The 17089-nt window shown below is 45.8% G+C and overlaps 3 non-coding genes across 3 annotated transcripts; all 3 read right to left on the bottom strand.

Annotated features, from left to right (window-relative positions):
- Positions 1-543: 543 nt before the first annotated feature.
- On the bottom strand, positions 544-616 carry trnav-cac (transfer RNA valine (anticodon CAC)). The gene has a single exon. It is a non-coding gene; the product is annotated as a tRNA-Val (tRNA).
- Positions 617-738: 122 nt separating this feature from the next.
- trnav-aac (transfer RNA valine (anticodon AAC)) lies at positions 739-811 on the bottom strand. The gene has a single exon. It is a non-coding gene; the product is annotated as a tRNA-Val (tRNA).
- A 214-nt stretch (positions 812-1025) lies between these two features.
- Positions 1026-1098, bottom strand: trnav-uac (transfer RNA valine (anticodon UAC)). Its single transcript has one exon. It is a non-coding gene; the product is annotated as a tRNA-Val (tRNA).
- Between the last annotated feature and the right edge of the window lie 15991 nt (positions 1099-17089).

The raw sequence follows: 17089 nt of genomic DNA, 5'->3' as shown, positions 1-17089 counted from the left end.
CTGCGACAGACCGAGCGGGCTAGGTCGAGACATGCCAAGTTTATTTTTAGCTATTTTTTATGCACCTCTCTGTCTCCCATTGATCTCTTTGGGAGCATGTGTCTGCTAGGGTTAATTCAGCAGTTAGGATTAGAGGGTCTCCTAGGCTCGGGAAGCATCTAGAGCCACGATACTCTGGGGCCCGATTCGGGGGCCCGTGGCGGTCGTCTGTGACGAATCTCAAGGTCCTACGACCTTTCGACCCCTTAGGGCGACTGTTTATTTGATTATCAGAAACTTGATTTGGACGTCAGTCCCACCGCTTCTAGCGTACGCTTGTTCAATAGCGACTGAAACTATAGACTGTCCAGTGTTTTTAACATGGCAAAATGCTGCTAATTTTGTTGGCAGACCGAACATTTTATATTACTGTACAGGAAACCTCAATGGTCATTTGTTTTATTTTTGTCCTTTTCTAAAGAGATTAAACCACAAACATCCCTGCAAGTGTACTGACCTGCTCAACAGAAAATCGCATACGAAATTTTTGCAAAAACCACCCACAGTTTCCGCCCAGTTTCGAACTGGGGACCTTTCGCGTGTGAGGCGAACATTATAACCACTACACTACGGAAACACGTCTTCATGTTGCAGACATAAATCTTTAGGTGCATGCTTATTAAAAAGCATATAAAGGAAATGAGCGCTGCACCCAACTAGTGTGGCAAACAGTTTAAAATTCTGTCAGAATCCAACCACTGTTTCTGCTCAGTTTCGAACCGAGGACCTTTCGCGTGTTAGGCGAACGTGATGACCACTACACTACAGAAACCTACTGACGAGGTGAATGTGCTTTTTAGAAGATGGCTCCTTCCCATAATCTACTCTGCAAGCAGTGTGACAGTCTGTAAATTCCATAAACAACAGAACAGAGGTTATTCGCCATGGCAATCTGCCTACAGCTCCTTGGTACGATGGCCTTCACCTGTCTCAAAAGTAAGGGTTTTGTAGCAAATTGCAGCATTTATATTTAACATGCCTCCACTTGTTTCCACCCAGTTTTGAACTGAGGACCTTTCGCGTGTAAAGCGAACGTGATAACCACTACACTATGGAAACTTGGTTTGGACATCAGCCCCACCGCTTCTAGGGTACGCTTGTTCAAAAGCGACAGAAACTATAGACTGCCCAGTGTTTTTAACATGGCAAAATGCTGCTAATTTTGTTGGCAGACCGAACATTTTATATTACTGTACAGGAAATCTCAATGGTCATTTGTTTTATTTTTGTCCTTTTCTAAAGAGATTAAACCACAAACATCCCTGCAAGTGTACTGACCTGCTCAACAGAAAATCGCATACGAAATTTTTGCAAAAACCACCCACAGTTTCCGCCCAGTTTCGAACTAGGGACCTTTCGCATGGTATCTTTACCATGCATGGTATCTTTAGCATAAATCTTTAGGTGCATGCTAATTAAAAAGCATATAAAGGAAATGAGCGCTGCACCCAACTAGTGTGGCAAACAGTTCAAATTCTGTCAGAATACAACCACTGTTTCTGCTCGGTTTCGAACCGAGGACTTTTCGCGTGTTAGGCGAACGTGATGACCACTAAACTACAGAAACCTACTGATGAGGTGCATGTGCTTTTTAGAAGATGGCTCCTTCCCATAATCTGCTCTGCAAGCAGTGTGACAGTCTGTAAATACCACAAACAACAGAACAGAGGTTATTCGCCATGGCAATCTGCCTACAGCTCCTTGGTACGATGGCCTTCACCTGTCTCAAAAGTAAGGGTTTTGTATTTTCCACTTGTTTCCACCCAGTTTTGAACTGAGGACCTTTCGCATGTAAAGCGAACTTGATAACCACTACTCTACGGAAACTTGATTTGGACGTCAGTCCCACCGCTTGTAGACTACGCTTGTTCAAAAGCGACTGAAACTATAAACTGCCCAGTGTTTTAAACATGGCAAAAAGCTGCTAATTTTGTTGGCAGACCAAACATTTTTTATTACTGTAAAGGAAACCTCAACGGTCATTTGTTTTATTTTTGTCCTTTTCTAAAGAGATTAAACCACAAACATCCCTGCAAGTGTAATTTTTGCAAAAACCACCCACAGTTTCCGCCCAGTTTCGAACTGGGGACCTTTCGCGTGTGAGGCTAACGTGATAACCACTACGCTGCGGAAACACGTCTTCAGGTTGCAGACATAAATCTTCAGGTGCACGCTTATTAAAAAGCATATAAAGGAAATGAGCGCTGCACCCACCTAGCATTGCAAACAGTTTACATTTTCTGTCAGAATCCAACCACTGTTTCTGCTCGGTTTCGAACCGAGGACCTTTCGCCCTTTAGGCCACCGAGTAAGGGAAGGGGTCCGCGGACAGCTTAAAAGTTAGTGCCTTGGACCGGCGCGCAACGCCCCCTAGGGGATTTTTCAGGGCCCGGCCGACCGCGTCACCTGTCACCTGTAACTTATTTGACCGGACCTGTTTAGGCTGTCCGTGGTCGATGCATTGACAGGTCACAATTCATATTGTAAATGTTTTATTGCTTAAAACATGCAGTACAGTGGACAGGGAAGACAATGCAACATGTTGGTGTACTTTACAGCTCATAATTATGCATAATTAGCCTTAAAATGACATGTCCACGGACAGCTTACAGGGACCCTGTCACATAGGGTACAGGTGAGATCTTTTCTATATTTTGATGTCATGATTGATAAAAAAATGCATAAAAATGATTAAATATCAATTTTACGATAATCTCTGGGCCCCACTGAGCGATTTGCAGCCTTCAGAACCCCGAAATTCCACTGTCCACGAACAGCCTAAATTTTTGAATGGGATAAGTTGCAGATGGGACGTCCAGATCTCAGCCTCTGGACACAATTTGGAGATGAAACCTGCGCTCCTGTGCTCATCTGGACATGCCCTGCCCATGGTGTGAATTTCAAAGAGATTGGAGAAACTTGAAAATCCGACCCAAAAAATCTCAAAGGGAGAACTTTTGAGTCGGATTTTCAAGTTTCTCCAAACGCCCTGAAATTCACAGCACTGTCTGGGCACGTCCAGATGAGCGCAGGAGCGCAGGTTTCAGCTCCGAATTGTGTCCAGAGGCTGAGATCTGGACGTCCCACGTACAATCTATCCCATTCAAAAATTTAGGCTGTTCGTGGACAGTGGAATTTCGGGGTTCTGAAGGCTGCAAATCGCTCAGGGGGGCCCAGAGATTAACGTAAAATTGATATCTAATCAATTTTATTCATTTTTATCAGTCATGACATCAAAATATAAAACAGCATCCCACCTGCAACTTATTTGAATGGCCTGTTCGTCCACGGCCAATCTAAGCGACAGCCCGTGGCCCTGCCCACTGACCACAGAGAGCCTATTTGTCCCACTGACCGCCTATGTGACCACAGGAAGGTGTACACGAACATCCTATTTGGACCCTGTCAAATAAGTTACAGGTGGGCAAAGTAAGGGCCCACCTGTAACTTATTTGACAGGGTCCAAATAGGCTGTACGTGGTCAATGCATTAATAGGTCATATTTCATAATTACAGTGGTTTTATAAGGTGAAACCTACTGTACACCACACTGGGGACACCATACAACACACTGATGTACATTAAAGCTATTAATTATGCATAATTAGCCTAAAAATGGACTGTCCACGAACAGCCTATTTGGACCCTGTCAAATAAGTTACAGGTGGGCAAAGTAAGGGCCCACTAAAAATTGACTGTCCACGGACAGCCTATTTGGACCCTGTCGAATAAGTTACAGGTGGGCAAAGTAAGGGCCCACCTGTAACTTATTTGACGGAGTCCAAATAGGCTGTCCGTGGTCAATGCATTAATAGGTCATATTTCATAATTACAGTGGTTTTATGTGGTCAAACCTACTGTACACCACACTGGGGACACAATAAAACACACTGATGTACATTAAAGCTAATAATTATGCATAATTAGCCTAAAAATGGACTGTCCACGAACAGCCTATTTGGACCCTGACGAATAAGTTACAGGTGGGCAAAGTAAGGGCCCGCCTGTAACTTATTTGACGGGGTCCAAATAGGCTGTCCGTGGTCAATGCATTAATAGGTCATATTTCATAATTACAGTGGTTTTATAAGGTGAAACCTACTGTAAACCACACTGGGGACACAATACAACACACTGATGTACATTCAAGCTATTAATTATGCATAATTAGCCTTAAAATGACATGTCCACGGACAGCTTACAGGGACCCTGTCATATAGGTGACAGGTGGGATCTTTTCTATATTTTGATGTCATGATTGATAAAAAAATGCATAAAAATGATTAAATATCAATTTTACGATAATCTCTGGGCCCCCCTGAGCGATTTGCAGCCTTCAGAACCCCGAAATTCCACTGTCCATGAAACAGCCTAAATTTTTGAATGGGATAATTTGCAGGTGGGACGTCCAGATCTCAGCCTCTGGACACAATTTGGAGATGAAACCTGCGCTCCTGTGCTCATCTGGACATGCCCTGCCCATGGTGTGAATTTCAAAGAGATTGGAGAAACTTGAAAATCCGACCCAAAAAAATCTCAAAGGGGTACGTACCATGCTGCAAATCGCTCAGGGGGGCCCAGAGATTAACGTAAAATTGATATTTAATCAATTTTATTCATTTTTATCAGTCATGACATCAAAATATAAAACAGCATCCCACCTGCAACTTATTTGAATGGCCTGTTCGTCCACGGCAAATCTAAGTGACAGCCCGTGGCCCTGCCCATTGACCACAGAGAGCCTATTTGTCCCACTGACCGCCTATGTGACCACGAATGGCCTATGTGTCCCATCAGAAGAACTATGCATTATTAGACTTAAAATGGCATGTCCATGGACAGCTTACAGGGACTCTGTCAAATAAGTTAAAGGTGGGATGCTTTTTTCGACTTTTTTGGAGCGGGTGAGTTCTTGGAAACTGTGGGTGAGTTTTTGGAAAACTCAAATTTGTGAGGTCAAACCTACTGTAAACCACACTGGGTACACAATACAACACACTGATGTACATTAAAGCTATTAATTATGCATAGTTAGCCTAAAAATGGACTGTCCACGAACAGCCTATTTGGATCCTGTCAAATTAGTTACAGGTGGGCACAGGAAGGTGTCCTCAGACATCCTATTTGGACCCTGTAAAATAAGTTACAGGTGGGCAAAGTAAGGGCCCACCTGTAACTTATTTGACAGGGTCCAAATAGGCTGTACGTGGTCAATGCATTAATAGGTCATATTTCATAATTACAGTGGTTTTATAAGGTGAAACCTACTGTACACCACACTGGGGACACAATACAACACACTGATGTACATTAAAGCTATTAATTATGCATAGTTAGCCTAAAAATGGACTGTCCACGAACAGCCTATTTGGTCCCTGTCAAATAAGTTACAGGTGGGCAAATTAAGGGCCCACTGTAGCCTAAAAATGGACTGTCCACGAACAGCCTATTTGGTCCCTGTCAAATAAGTTACAGGTGGGCAAATTAAGGGCCCACTGTAGCCTAAAAATGGACTGTCCACGAACAGCCTATTTGGACCCTGCCAAATAAGTTACAGGTGGGCAAAGTAAGGGCCCACCTGTAACTTATTTGACAGAGTCCAAATAGGTTGTCCGTGGTAAATGCATTAATAGGCCATAATTCATAATTACAGTGGTTTTATGAGGTGAAACCTACTGTACACCACACTGTGGACAGAATACAACACACTGATGTACATTAAAACTATTAATTATGCATAATTAGCCTAAATATGGACTGTCCACGGACAGCATTTAGGGCACCCGTCAAATAGGTTACAGGTGGGATGCTGTTTTTGACTCTAACGCACTTAACGGGGTACTACGGACCCCAGTCTTTGTGGACCGTCTGAGGGGACCCTGAGGGGCCACAGATTTCAAATTGGAGCCATTCGGAGCTATTGGGACCGTTCCGTGGGGATGTCCACCAAACGCCTATGAAAATGAATGGGATAAGTTGCACGTGTCAGTGGCTCCCGCGCGGCCGCCAGGGGTCCGAGGGGCCCCAAACTCGACAAAAAGTTGCGTCACGTGGCCCTCTGCGACAGACCGAGCGGGCTAGGTCGAGACATGCCAAGTTTATTTTTAGCTATTTTTTATGCACCTCTCTGTCTCCCATTGATCTCTATGGGAGCATGTGTCTGCTAGGGTTAATTCAGCAGTTAGGATTAGAGGGCCTACTAGGCTCGGGAAGCATCTAGAGCCACGATACTCTGGGGCCCGATTCGGGGGCCCGCGGCGGTCGTCCGTGACGAATCTCGAGGTCCTACGACCTTTCGACCCCTTAGGGCGACTGTTTATTTGATTATCAAAAAGTAAGACTGTTAAGTTAGCACTTTTAAACATCCGCTCACTTAAAAATAAATCACTTTTAGTCAACGACTTAATAACCACATACAACCTGGATTTTATGTTGCTGTTTGGGAAGATCTAAATGCGTCTCTTCGCTGTGACATTTTCGATACAGCACTTGATGTAGAAGAGGACAGACTCTGTGTGTGTGTGTCCAGGTCCTGATCTTCAAAAATACTCCACTCTGTGCAGACGAAGCAGTTTTGCAGCTGGATGAGAGCATTTTCAGTCCAGGCTGTGATGGTTTGTGTGGCTGGTTTTGTTTGCCTCCTGAGGGGGGTGTAGGCCGGGAAGAGGAGCAGGGAGAGGTGGTCTGATTTTCCGAGGTGGGGGAGGGGGGACGCTCTGTAGTCATGTTTAATGTTGGAATAAACATGATCTAATGTGTTTTCTCCCCTAGTGGCACACTTGACGTGCTGATGGAATTTGGGGAGAACAGTCTTAAGGCAAGCTTTATTAAAGTCCCCCGCGATGATGTGAACGCCATCCGGATGAGCCCTCTGTTGTTTAGTTACCATGAGCTGAAGCTGGCCGAGTGCCGTGCTAATGTTAGCATTGGGATTGATGTGATTTACTTTTCCCTCCACTTGTTAATGCCACATTATCACCAATACATGACCAACTTTAGATGTTGATGTATCATTGAAAGTAAATTATGGTGATTATTGTTTGCTTTAGTTGGGCTCTTGACCCATTAGTTTGTCTCTGGCTGCTGTAACTGTGTATTTCTTATAATATTTGTTATGCCAAAAAATGCAGGAGAAAATGTCATCAGATGAAGTTAGTCATGTATTGGTGATAGTGTGGCATTAACAAGTGGAGGGAAAAGTAAATCAAAATTTAAAATAATCCGACTATGCCACAATGTGGCATTAACTAGTGGAGGGAAAAAAACACAAATGTTATGGCGAAAAATGCAAGCGAAACTTAGATGATGTTGTTCACTTGTTAATGATTGTATACCGTAATTCCTCAAATAAAAACCGGGGCCTTTATTTACCTGAACTACAGGAGGTAACAAGCTTTTATTTGAAGCAGGCTTTTGTTAGAGGCAGGCCTTTATTTCTAATTCCATCTTTTTGATAAATAATAGGATTGGGCCGATGGACGATGCAATCATCTATCGCGATGGCTGACAGACATCACTATGTTGAGACGGCATCGCGATCCCCCCCGCCCCCCCACGTTTCCATGGTGACGCGTCATGCTTGGCATGTGATTCACCACAGCCAAAATAGCGCTGTATGACAGATGTAGCACTTTTATTTCTAAATATTAACAAACTTGCTTACCATGTTATCAACTATCTTCTATTCCGATTCTCAAATACATGCAAGTGAGTTTGTTTTGTCGTTTAAAAAACCTTTATCAATGATCTTTATCTGTAACGTGAGATGTTTGTTTGGGCCGCAGCAGTTAAGAGATTCCTGTCTGTTGGATTTATTACAGCACGTGAATTCATCAGTTTCTCCTAAAATACATGAAAGTAAGTGGCCGGTGAACTGGAAGAAGAATAGAGTAAAATAAATTATGTTCAGAATCAGCACAAGCTTTATCCTTTCGCAAATCCCCCCATAAACAACAAAGTCTAGATGCGATATAAATAAGAAATTCACTGTGCAGTGCAGACAACTTCAGGGTTTATGATGAGATTTTAGTGAGAGTGCAGAACGCGGTAAGTCAGTCATGGCTTAAAGGGAGCGCTATTGACAATCTAAATAATAATTTTGTTCGACTACGGCAGCTGGTTAAGTCCAAAAATGCGCAGTTCTTTGGCAGTTGGATCTGTTCGAGGTCGGATCACGTTCTCACCACAAACAAACCGCTCCAGAGTTCGCTTGAAAGCGTACGGAGACCACCTCTTCGAGGAGGTCTCGGTACGCTCATTTGGTCCGCTTTTGGTGCGCACCCAAGTGCGATTGCTGCTTTCACACCTGCTCAAACGAACCGCACCAAGGGGGAAAACGAACTCTAGTGCGATTCAACCGAACTAAATGAGGCAGGTGTGAAAGCACCCTAAAACACCTCGGCAAATATATTTGAATGAATAATTATTGCTGGTTCCATAGACACCATTGTGTATTTTACAAACTATAAATGTATTGTTTTGCTATAAATTATATGTATTTAAATGTCTGAAACCTAAAATAAAAATTATGTGGTTAAAAACACTGAATAGTTGTGATATACGGACGGTATGACCAGCGCTGAAAGTCCGTCTTTAGCTCAGCGCCAGCCATAGCGCGAAAGCACAATTTTAATTTGGCAGTGATGTCACGTCACTGTACATCCGCTCCTCAGTGGTCAGCTCCTGCAGTGCGTGCCAAAATCGAAATTGCTGATGAGATGTAACGTTAGAGGGAAATATCTAGTGGAAAATGAGTATGTTACGTTATGTCATTACATGAAAGGCACTTAGGAGATTACCTATCAACACTAAATTTTCCCCAGCCTTAATTTAAGACCGGCCTTTAATTGTCTGTGTTGACCCCGCCCCCGGCCACTATCAGAGGCCCAGCTGGCGTTTAATTGACTACCGGTTTTTATTTGAGGAATTACAGTAGTCATCTTTTAGTGGCCTGATTGACTGATATCAGAGTCTCTGATTAAATTGTTTAATATTAATTGTTAATTTCACATCCCAATACTACTGAAGAAATTCATGCAGTGCCGTGATACTCTGAAAGATTTCACACGTCACACGCATCACACACATGACCAGCGTCGGCCAATAGTGAGCCTATTTAACGACACAGAAGCGCTGCGCTATTACACTAGTAAACTCACTCTAGGCCCACAGAGAAGAAAATCCCTTAGAAGCCTGTGGAGGAGTGACCCAGCTCTCAGATTTCATCACAAATATCCTAATTTGTGTTCCGAAGATGAACGCAAGTCTTACGAGGTTGAAACAACATGTGGATGAGTAATTACTGACAGAATTTTGATTTTTGGGTGAACTAACCCTTTAAAAGTAATTTGAATAACAGATTGTCATAATACTGATGCCACAATATCACAAGGCTACTGTAAATCATGTGAAGTTGACTGCTACTGTTTTTTATGTAATATTATTGTGGCAGAATAAGTTATTTTATCATCTGATTAGTTTAGTTTGGGGTATGGATTGGCTGGCCAATGGGGTGGGGTCTCCTCTCCCTGGCATTTCCGTTCCCATTCCTATTCAGGTATGTTAAGACTGTAGCTTGTTTATTGAGGATGCAGGACAGCCAGCTAATAAAGCATTACAGTGATCTAGTCTCGAGGTCATGAATGCATGAACTAACTGACTAAGGTGGAAAAAGGCTATTCTTGTAACATATGAAATATGATTTTCGAAAGACAAGTTGCGGTCTAGTATAACACCCAGATCTTTTACTGTAGTGGATAAAGTAACAGGACATCCTTCTAAATTAAAGTTGTATTGTACAAGGTTGTGGGGGTAGTTTTTTGGACCAATAAGTAATACCTCCGTTTTATCTGAATTTAATAGCAGGAAATTACACGTCATCCAGCATTTTATATCTTTGAGACACTCTGTCAATTTAGATGAGTTAGTGTTCTCATCTGGTCGTGATGAAATATATAATTGAGTGTCATCAGCATAACAGTGGAAATTAATTCCACGTTTCCTTATAATATTACCAAGTGGCAGCATATATATTGAGAATAGCAGAGGGCCTAACACCGATCCTTGCGGCACTCCATAGTCTACTGACGTTATCTTCGATTTTGCCACATTTAAACAGACAAAATGATAACGGTCTGATAAGTACGATCTAAACCAGCTTAAGGCCTGTCCCTGAACTCCAGTGTAGTTCCCTTTCGAAGGGAACTCAACAATACGTCAACGACGTTATGGGGAACGCCTCAGGCGTGACAGGTGTCTGAAATCACTATCAAATCACGTCAATCATATTGACCGGCGACAGCCCGTGAATGATTAGCGTGAATGATTAACGTGCGACCTGGAAGTATAAAGGGGCGCCTTGCAAACATGACAAATCATCTCATCGTCTTCAGGGACTGTCTGTTTGAAAACGCTACTCAATGAAACGGTAAGAAAATGAAATGTACAGCACACAAGTGTGTTTTTTCCTGCCTGGGAGAAGAGCGCGCACGAGAGGTTCTCGAGGGAATCCTCTGTGTGAACTGTGAGCGTTTTTCTCTTAAAACGCTCCGCTCTCGTCTGGCCCTCTTCTCGAGTGATGGAGGTTCAACGTCTGGTCCGCGTGGTCCCGCTCGTGCCGAGGCAGAGCGGCGACTTGCATCATGGGCTTCCAGATAGAGCTCATCGATCATCTTGAGAGTACTGTAAACCTCTCAAATGATTCGATGGCTGACGAGGGCGAACTGCAGGCACCAATGGTTTCCTGCAGTTGCTGCTCTTCAGGATGAGCAGGAGATGGCTGAGGAGGTTTATAAACAGGTAGATCCTGAACCCTCTCAGCCACCCTGCCCCGTGTATGCAGACCTGGTGGATGTTGTGGAGCGCGCCGCCAACAGGCTGTAGCTGCCATGGCGACGCGCTAGAGGAGAGACCGCTCGCGGTAGGCGTTGCGATCGGTTTCTCCCCTGCCATACACCACCAGCTCAGGTGAGCCTTCCATTCCTTCCTGATCTTCACACGGAGATCGAGAGGGCATGGAAGAGCCCATACTCTGCCCGTATTCACCGACATCAGCGGGTTAATTTCGCTGATGTTGAGGGGATCGCAGAGCATGGGTATGTGTCGATGCCGCCCATTTGACGAGTCGTTTGCGAACTATCTCGTGTCTGGGCAGGCGTCGACACTGAGAGCTCCAACCCTGCCATCCAAACCGCTAAAGTCAACAGCACGTTTGAATGGCAGAGCATACACGACAGCGGTTCAGGCTGGTGCTTCCCTGCACACTATGGCGGTGCTGCAGGCATACCAGGCCGACCTGCTGCAGGATCCTGCATACCGCTGAGATCCGGTTCCACACCCAGGCAGGCGGGAGGGCCTGGCCCTTCACGGTCCGAGGACCGTAGGCAGGGCCAGAGAGCCAGTGTCGCCTCTCGTGCGCCCCCTCCGTGGAGGAACAGGGCGCAGAAGAGGCGTGACTCCCGCAAGAAGAGGGATCTGAGGGAGGTTATCCAGCACAAGCGCACACAGTGTCGCTGATGGATAATCTCCCCGGAGGGCTTCATTAAAAAGAAATCCAGCCCTCTCCTCTCTTCTGACTCCCCAGACGTTCATTACATCAGGCCTGGGGCTGGGCCTATGATAAGAACGATGTTCCAATGGCCCGCCTAGGCTTGGCTAGTAGAAACGCCTCTTTCAGGCATGTAAAGTGGTGGACCCCAGGGTCATAAAGAACTATCTGGCGAGTCTTCACTCCGCATGCCGCAGGTGAGCTGACTGGTCTTTTAAGAGTAATTTTTTGTGAATTAAAATTCCGAGATGTATCTCTCTACAGACCTCGTTCCCTGTATAGAGCTATGGGGTCATGTCAAGGTAATAAGGTAAGAGAAGTTTCCTGGATCATTAGGGCCCTGAAGTTCCCCGTTAGGTGGCCAGAACGATAACTATGTTAGCCTTCGGGCTGTTAGCCACCTCAGGGTAGAGTAGTTGGTCTCTCTCTAAGAATTTTTTACTTAGAGTGTTGACTGACGCTAGAGCTTCATATAGATCTTATGTCCGGCCCACGGGTCCGTTGACTTCTTCCTGAGTATTTCGCCCCTTGAGCTCTGTTTGGGTTTCATTAGGCTGAGCGATTCTGCAGCCCTTTGTATGGAATAATACAGACTATATTCTTTAGTAAGGCTGTGGCTCCTCCGAGCCCTCAGATTGATCTATGCTTGCAGGCTGGCCCTCACCAGGGCCACCTCTGTAGCTGGCCTAGGCTGTGCCAGGGATAATAGAGGCGCTCTGCTAAAAAAATTAGCATTTCTTCCTCTGACCCTTCACTTTGTGAATGTTGGTTTCTAGCATCCCTGTATAAACAGCCTCCTCCCGTGGGAGTCGTTAGGCCAAGGCCCGCCCCCTTCTCTGCATTCTGGGGTGACTAGAGTAATGCAGCGTGGTGCAGAGGATGGTTTGTAAGGACATGGTAGGCCTCAAACAGGCCTCCGTGGTATATATGTCTTTATTGAGCAGGGTTAGGCCGTCTTTCGCTTCACGAAGAAGACTGGGTTTCCTGCCCGACCCTGCCATGCAGAACTGGCCTACGGATTTAGGCCGCCAGTTTAGGCTTCACTCACCTCGCTGAGCTACTGCTCGAGCGCTAGGTTGTAGGTGGTTGGCTTTCATTCAAGCCCCACTCCCCTAGGTTGGGCACAGATACATTTCTGTCACCCCTAGAGCCGCTGGCAGGCCCGCACCCTGGTAACCTCAGGGTGAGGTGTGAGTATTCCCCTGTGATACAGGGTAGGTCTGAGCACTTCACTCCCAGTTCTGTTTTATCCCACCTCGCACCACTATGGCTCGGGTCGAGTATGAAGTAACTTCACTTCTTCTTTGGTCGAAGTACGCTCCCCTGAAGCCAGAGCATTGCCCTGAGCTGACGCCCATGCATAGATGGTAGGCCCCTGACTAATTGGGGCCTCCGTTGAGCAGAGTGGCGTATGTTGTACTCCCCTTGTTTTAAGGGTGCTAGCTTTCTTGCGGAGTACACTGCCATGGGCAATGTGATTAGGCACCAGGATGCTGTAGGCGCTGTGTAAACAGTTTTTCTGCCAACGAAGGCTGCGCCATTAGGTAGTAGGCCTCAGCAGGCCTCCTTGATTGGACAGCCCCCCAGAGGGCACTGTAGGCCAGCTCACTTTACGTGGTTGGCCTTGGTGGTTCGGGCAGTTGACTCACTGATGGGTAGTAGGCCTTAAACAGGCCTCCTCGGAGGTGAGTCCCAACATTGTGGGACATACCTTATAGCGCTACTGTAAGCCCATTAGTAAATTTTGCTGTGTAGTATGGTTTCCAACAGTGTACTTTATGGCAGAATATGACTTGCTATTAGCTAGTAGGCCCGACCAGGCCTCCCTGATAGGCGAGTCCCCAGCTGACTTGCCTTAGCAGGCCACCTTATACTATCACCCTGACTCAGGGCTCAAAGCTACCAGTGGTTATCAGGTAGTAGGCCACTCAGGCCTCCCTGAAAGTGAATTCCCACTTAAGATGGTTATCAGTTAGTAGGCCTCACCCGGCCGCCCTGAAGGCGAATTCCCACTTACGTTGGCTATCAGGTAGTAGGCCTCTCTGGGCCTCCCTGAATGTGAGCTCCCAAATATTGTGGCTGTCAGGTAGTAGGCCTCACCAGGCCTCCCTGAAGGTGAATTCCCACATGCTGTGATTATCAGGTAGTAGGCTCCTCCAGGCCTCCTTGAATGAGAACGGTCAGGTAGTAGGCCTCACCAGGCCTCCCTGAAGGTGAGTTCCCACAGATAGTGGTTACCAGGTAGTAGGCCTCACCAGGCCTCCCTGAAGGTGAGCTCCCCACATACTGTGGTTGTAAGGTAGCAGGCCTCACCGGGCCTCCCTGAAGGTGAGTTCCCACGTACTGTGGTTATCAGGTAGTAGGCCTCTCTTGGCCTCTCTGAAGGTGAGCATCTCACATACTGTGGTTATCAGGGAGTTGGCCTCTCTGGGCCTCCCTGAATGTGAGCTCCCAAATATTGTGGCTGTCAGGTAGTAGGCCTCACCAGGCCTCCCTGAAGGTGAGTTCCCACATGCTGTGATTATCAGGTAGTAGGCTCCTCCAGGCCTCCTTGAATGAGAACGGTCAGGTAGTAGGCCTCACCAGGCCTCCCTGAAGGTGAGTTCCCACAGATAGTGGTTACCAGGTAGTAGGCCTCACCAGGCCTCCCTGAAGGTGAGCTCCCCACATACTGTGGTTGTAAGGTAGCAGGCCTCACCGGGCCTCCCTGAAGGTGAGTTCCCACGTACTGTGGTTATCAGGTAGTAGGCCTCTCTGGGCCTCTCTGAAGGTGAGCATCTCACATACTGTGGTTATCAGGTAGTAGGCCTCTCTGGGCCTCCCTGAAGGTGAGCACCCCACATACTGTGGTTATCAGGTAGTAGGCCTCACGGGCCTCCCTGAAGGTGAATTCCCACTTACGTTGGCCCAGGTAGTAGGCCTCTCCGGGCCTCCCTATAACGTTCCCTAGTGGTGCTGGGTTTATGAAGCTAGTGGTCACTTGCTATCAGTTTCAGCTAGCCTTAATAGGCAGCTGCTGAAGGCGAGCTTGCGCCCTGGCTCGCTAAAGTGTTCATTCTCTGCTATTGGTTCCCTCCCGGAACCTTTTCTGCCTACAGCCTGGTTTGCCTACCAGGCAGACCTTGTGCTCCCCTCACCGAGGGTCTCTACGAGCATGCGGCTTCCTGAGTCTGGTCAGACGGTCGTAGGCCTCTCGTGAGGCCTCCCAGTTAGATCAGCCCTTAGGCCTTCACAGGCCTCCTCAGTGTTTTGAAACACAGACACTGGGTTGATCCATGGATCGAGTAGAGAACTCCCCTCGCTAGCAAGGGTTGAAAAGCACTATGCTGAGTCATACTCTCCGGGATATCCCGTCTCTGAGATCCGGGCCGAGTGGTTCTCTGCCAGCTTCGCAGTCCCTCGGGTTGGATGCCTTACTTAAGGCATTTGTCCAGAGGCTCTGTCTTCAGACAGACAGGATTTGGCCAGACTAAGTGTCTATGTACTGGCGCCAGGTCAGGCCGTCCTGGTGGCATTTCGGGGTGAGTACGTTCCCCTGAATAGTGACTGGCTGGGGTTCCCTTGGGTTCCCTAGCCACATTCCCTAGAAGGGACCCCTTCTAATTGGAAGCTGAGGTTCCAGGCCCGGAGCCGGCCCAGGTAGACCTTTCATTTCACCATGTTTATGAAGGTTTTTCTGTGAGGCTGTAGCTTGGGCTATGACCGTAGGGAATGCTGTCACTGACAGCCCAGTGTGACCTGAGGGTGAGTGGTTCTAGCGTTTCATTTGAAGTTGCTGGTCCTGACAGTTGTCACTGCCACTTGGCATGCACTCCCCTTAGCATGGCGGCGTTGGTATATCGTTCCCCATAACGTCGTTGACGTATTGTTGAGTTCCCTTCGAAAGGGAACGTCTCAGGTTACGACTGTAACCTATGTTCCCTGAGAACAGGGAACGAGACAATACGTCTCCCTGCCATGCCTCGGGGCTTGCCTACCGTACAGTCCCTTCAGACGATAAGGTGATTTGTCATGTTTGCAAGGCGCCCCTTTATACTTCCAGGTCGCACGTTAATCATTCACGCTAATGATTCACGGGCTGTCGCCGGTCAATATGATTGACGTGATTTGATAGTGATTTCAGACACCTGTCACGCCTGAGGCGTTCCCCATAACGTCGTTGACGGATTGTCTCGTTCCCTGTTCTCAGGGAACATAGGTTACAGTCGTAACCTGAGACGTTTTGTAGTCGATCCAAGAGTATTTTATGATCTATAGTGTCGAACGCAGCGCTAAGATCGAGTAGAACTAGTATTGAGATACAGCCTTGGTCAGAAGCTAAAAGTAAATCATTTGTAATTTTAACTAGCGCAGTTTCTGTGCTATGATGCGGTCTGAATCCTGACTGAAATTTTTCATAGATATCATTTTCTTGCAAGAAAGAGCACAATTGAGCGGACACAACTTTTTCTAGAATTTTAGAAATAAATGGAAGATTTGAAATGGGTCTGTAATTTGCTAGGTTATTTGGATCTAATTGCGGTTTCTTAATGAGAGGTTTTATTACTGCCAGTTTGAATATTCTTGGAACATGACCTAAAGATAAAGACGAGTTAATAATATTGAGAAGAGGCTCTTCCACTACAGGTAACACTTCTTTCAGTAGTTTAGTGGGTATTGAATCTAATAAACATGTTGTTGGTTTAGATGCAATGATAAGTTTATTTAACTCTTCCTGTCCTATAGTTGTAAAGCGGTGTAGTTGTTCTTGAGGGGCGATAATTGAGGCTGAATCATAAGACACCATAAAAGATTGTACATTTACAATTGTGTTTCTGATGCTTTCTATTTTCTCATTGAAGAAATTCATAAAATCATTACTACTATACTGTAATGGAATATTTTGCTCTGGTGATGTTTGTTTATTTGTTAGTCTAGCTACGGTGTTGAATAAAAACCTTGGATTATTTTGGTTATTTTCTATTAGTTTGCGGAGATGCTCAGCCCTGGCTGCTTTTAGAGCCTTTTTATAACGTGACATACTGTCTTTCCACGCGATTCTAAAGACCTCTAAATTAGTTTGTTTCCATTTACGCTCTAAGTTACGCTCTAAGTTTCTCTCTTGATAACATGCGTAGCACTGTTGTACCATGGTGCTTTAGTTTTCTCTCTAACCTTTTTTAATCTAATTGGTGCAACAATTTCTAGTGTACTAGAGAAAATGGTGCTCAAACTGCTAGTCATTTCCTCTAGTTCATCTGTTTGTTTGGGTTCACTGAGCAGCTGAGATAGATCAGGTAAGCTATTTGAGAATCTATCTATAGTGGTTGGAAGGATTGTTCTGCCTGGTCGATAACGTGGCGCAACATGACAAATTTCAGGAGTACGTATTATGCAAGTTATCATGTAATGATCAGTGACATCATCACTTTGCGGTACAATATCTATATCAGTTGGATTGGTTCCATATGATATAATTAAATCTAGTCTATGATTTAGACGATGAGTGGGACCACTGATGTTTTG

Source organism: Siphateles boraxobius, unplaced genomic scaffold (genome assembly GCF_051911475.1).
Source record: "Siphateles boraxobius isolate OS27281-9 unplaced genomic scaffold, OSU_SipBor_1 42, whole genome shotgun sequence".
NCBI classification, from domain to species: Eukaryota; Metazoa; Chordata; class Actinopteri; order Cypriniformes; family Leuciscidae; genus Siphateles; species Siphateles boraxobius.
This window is presented reverse-complemented; position numbering and strand designations above follow the sequence as displayed.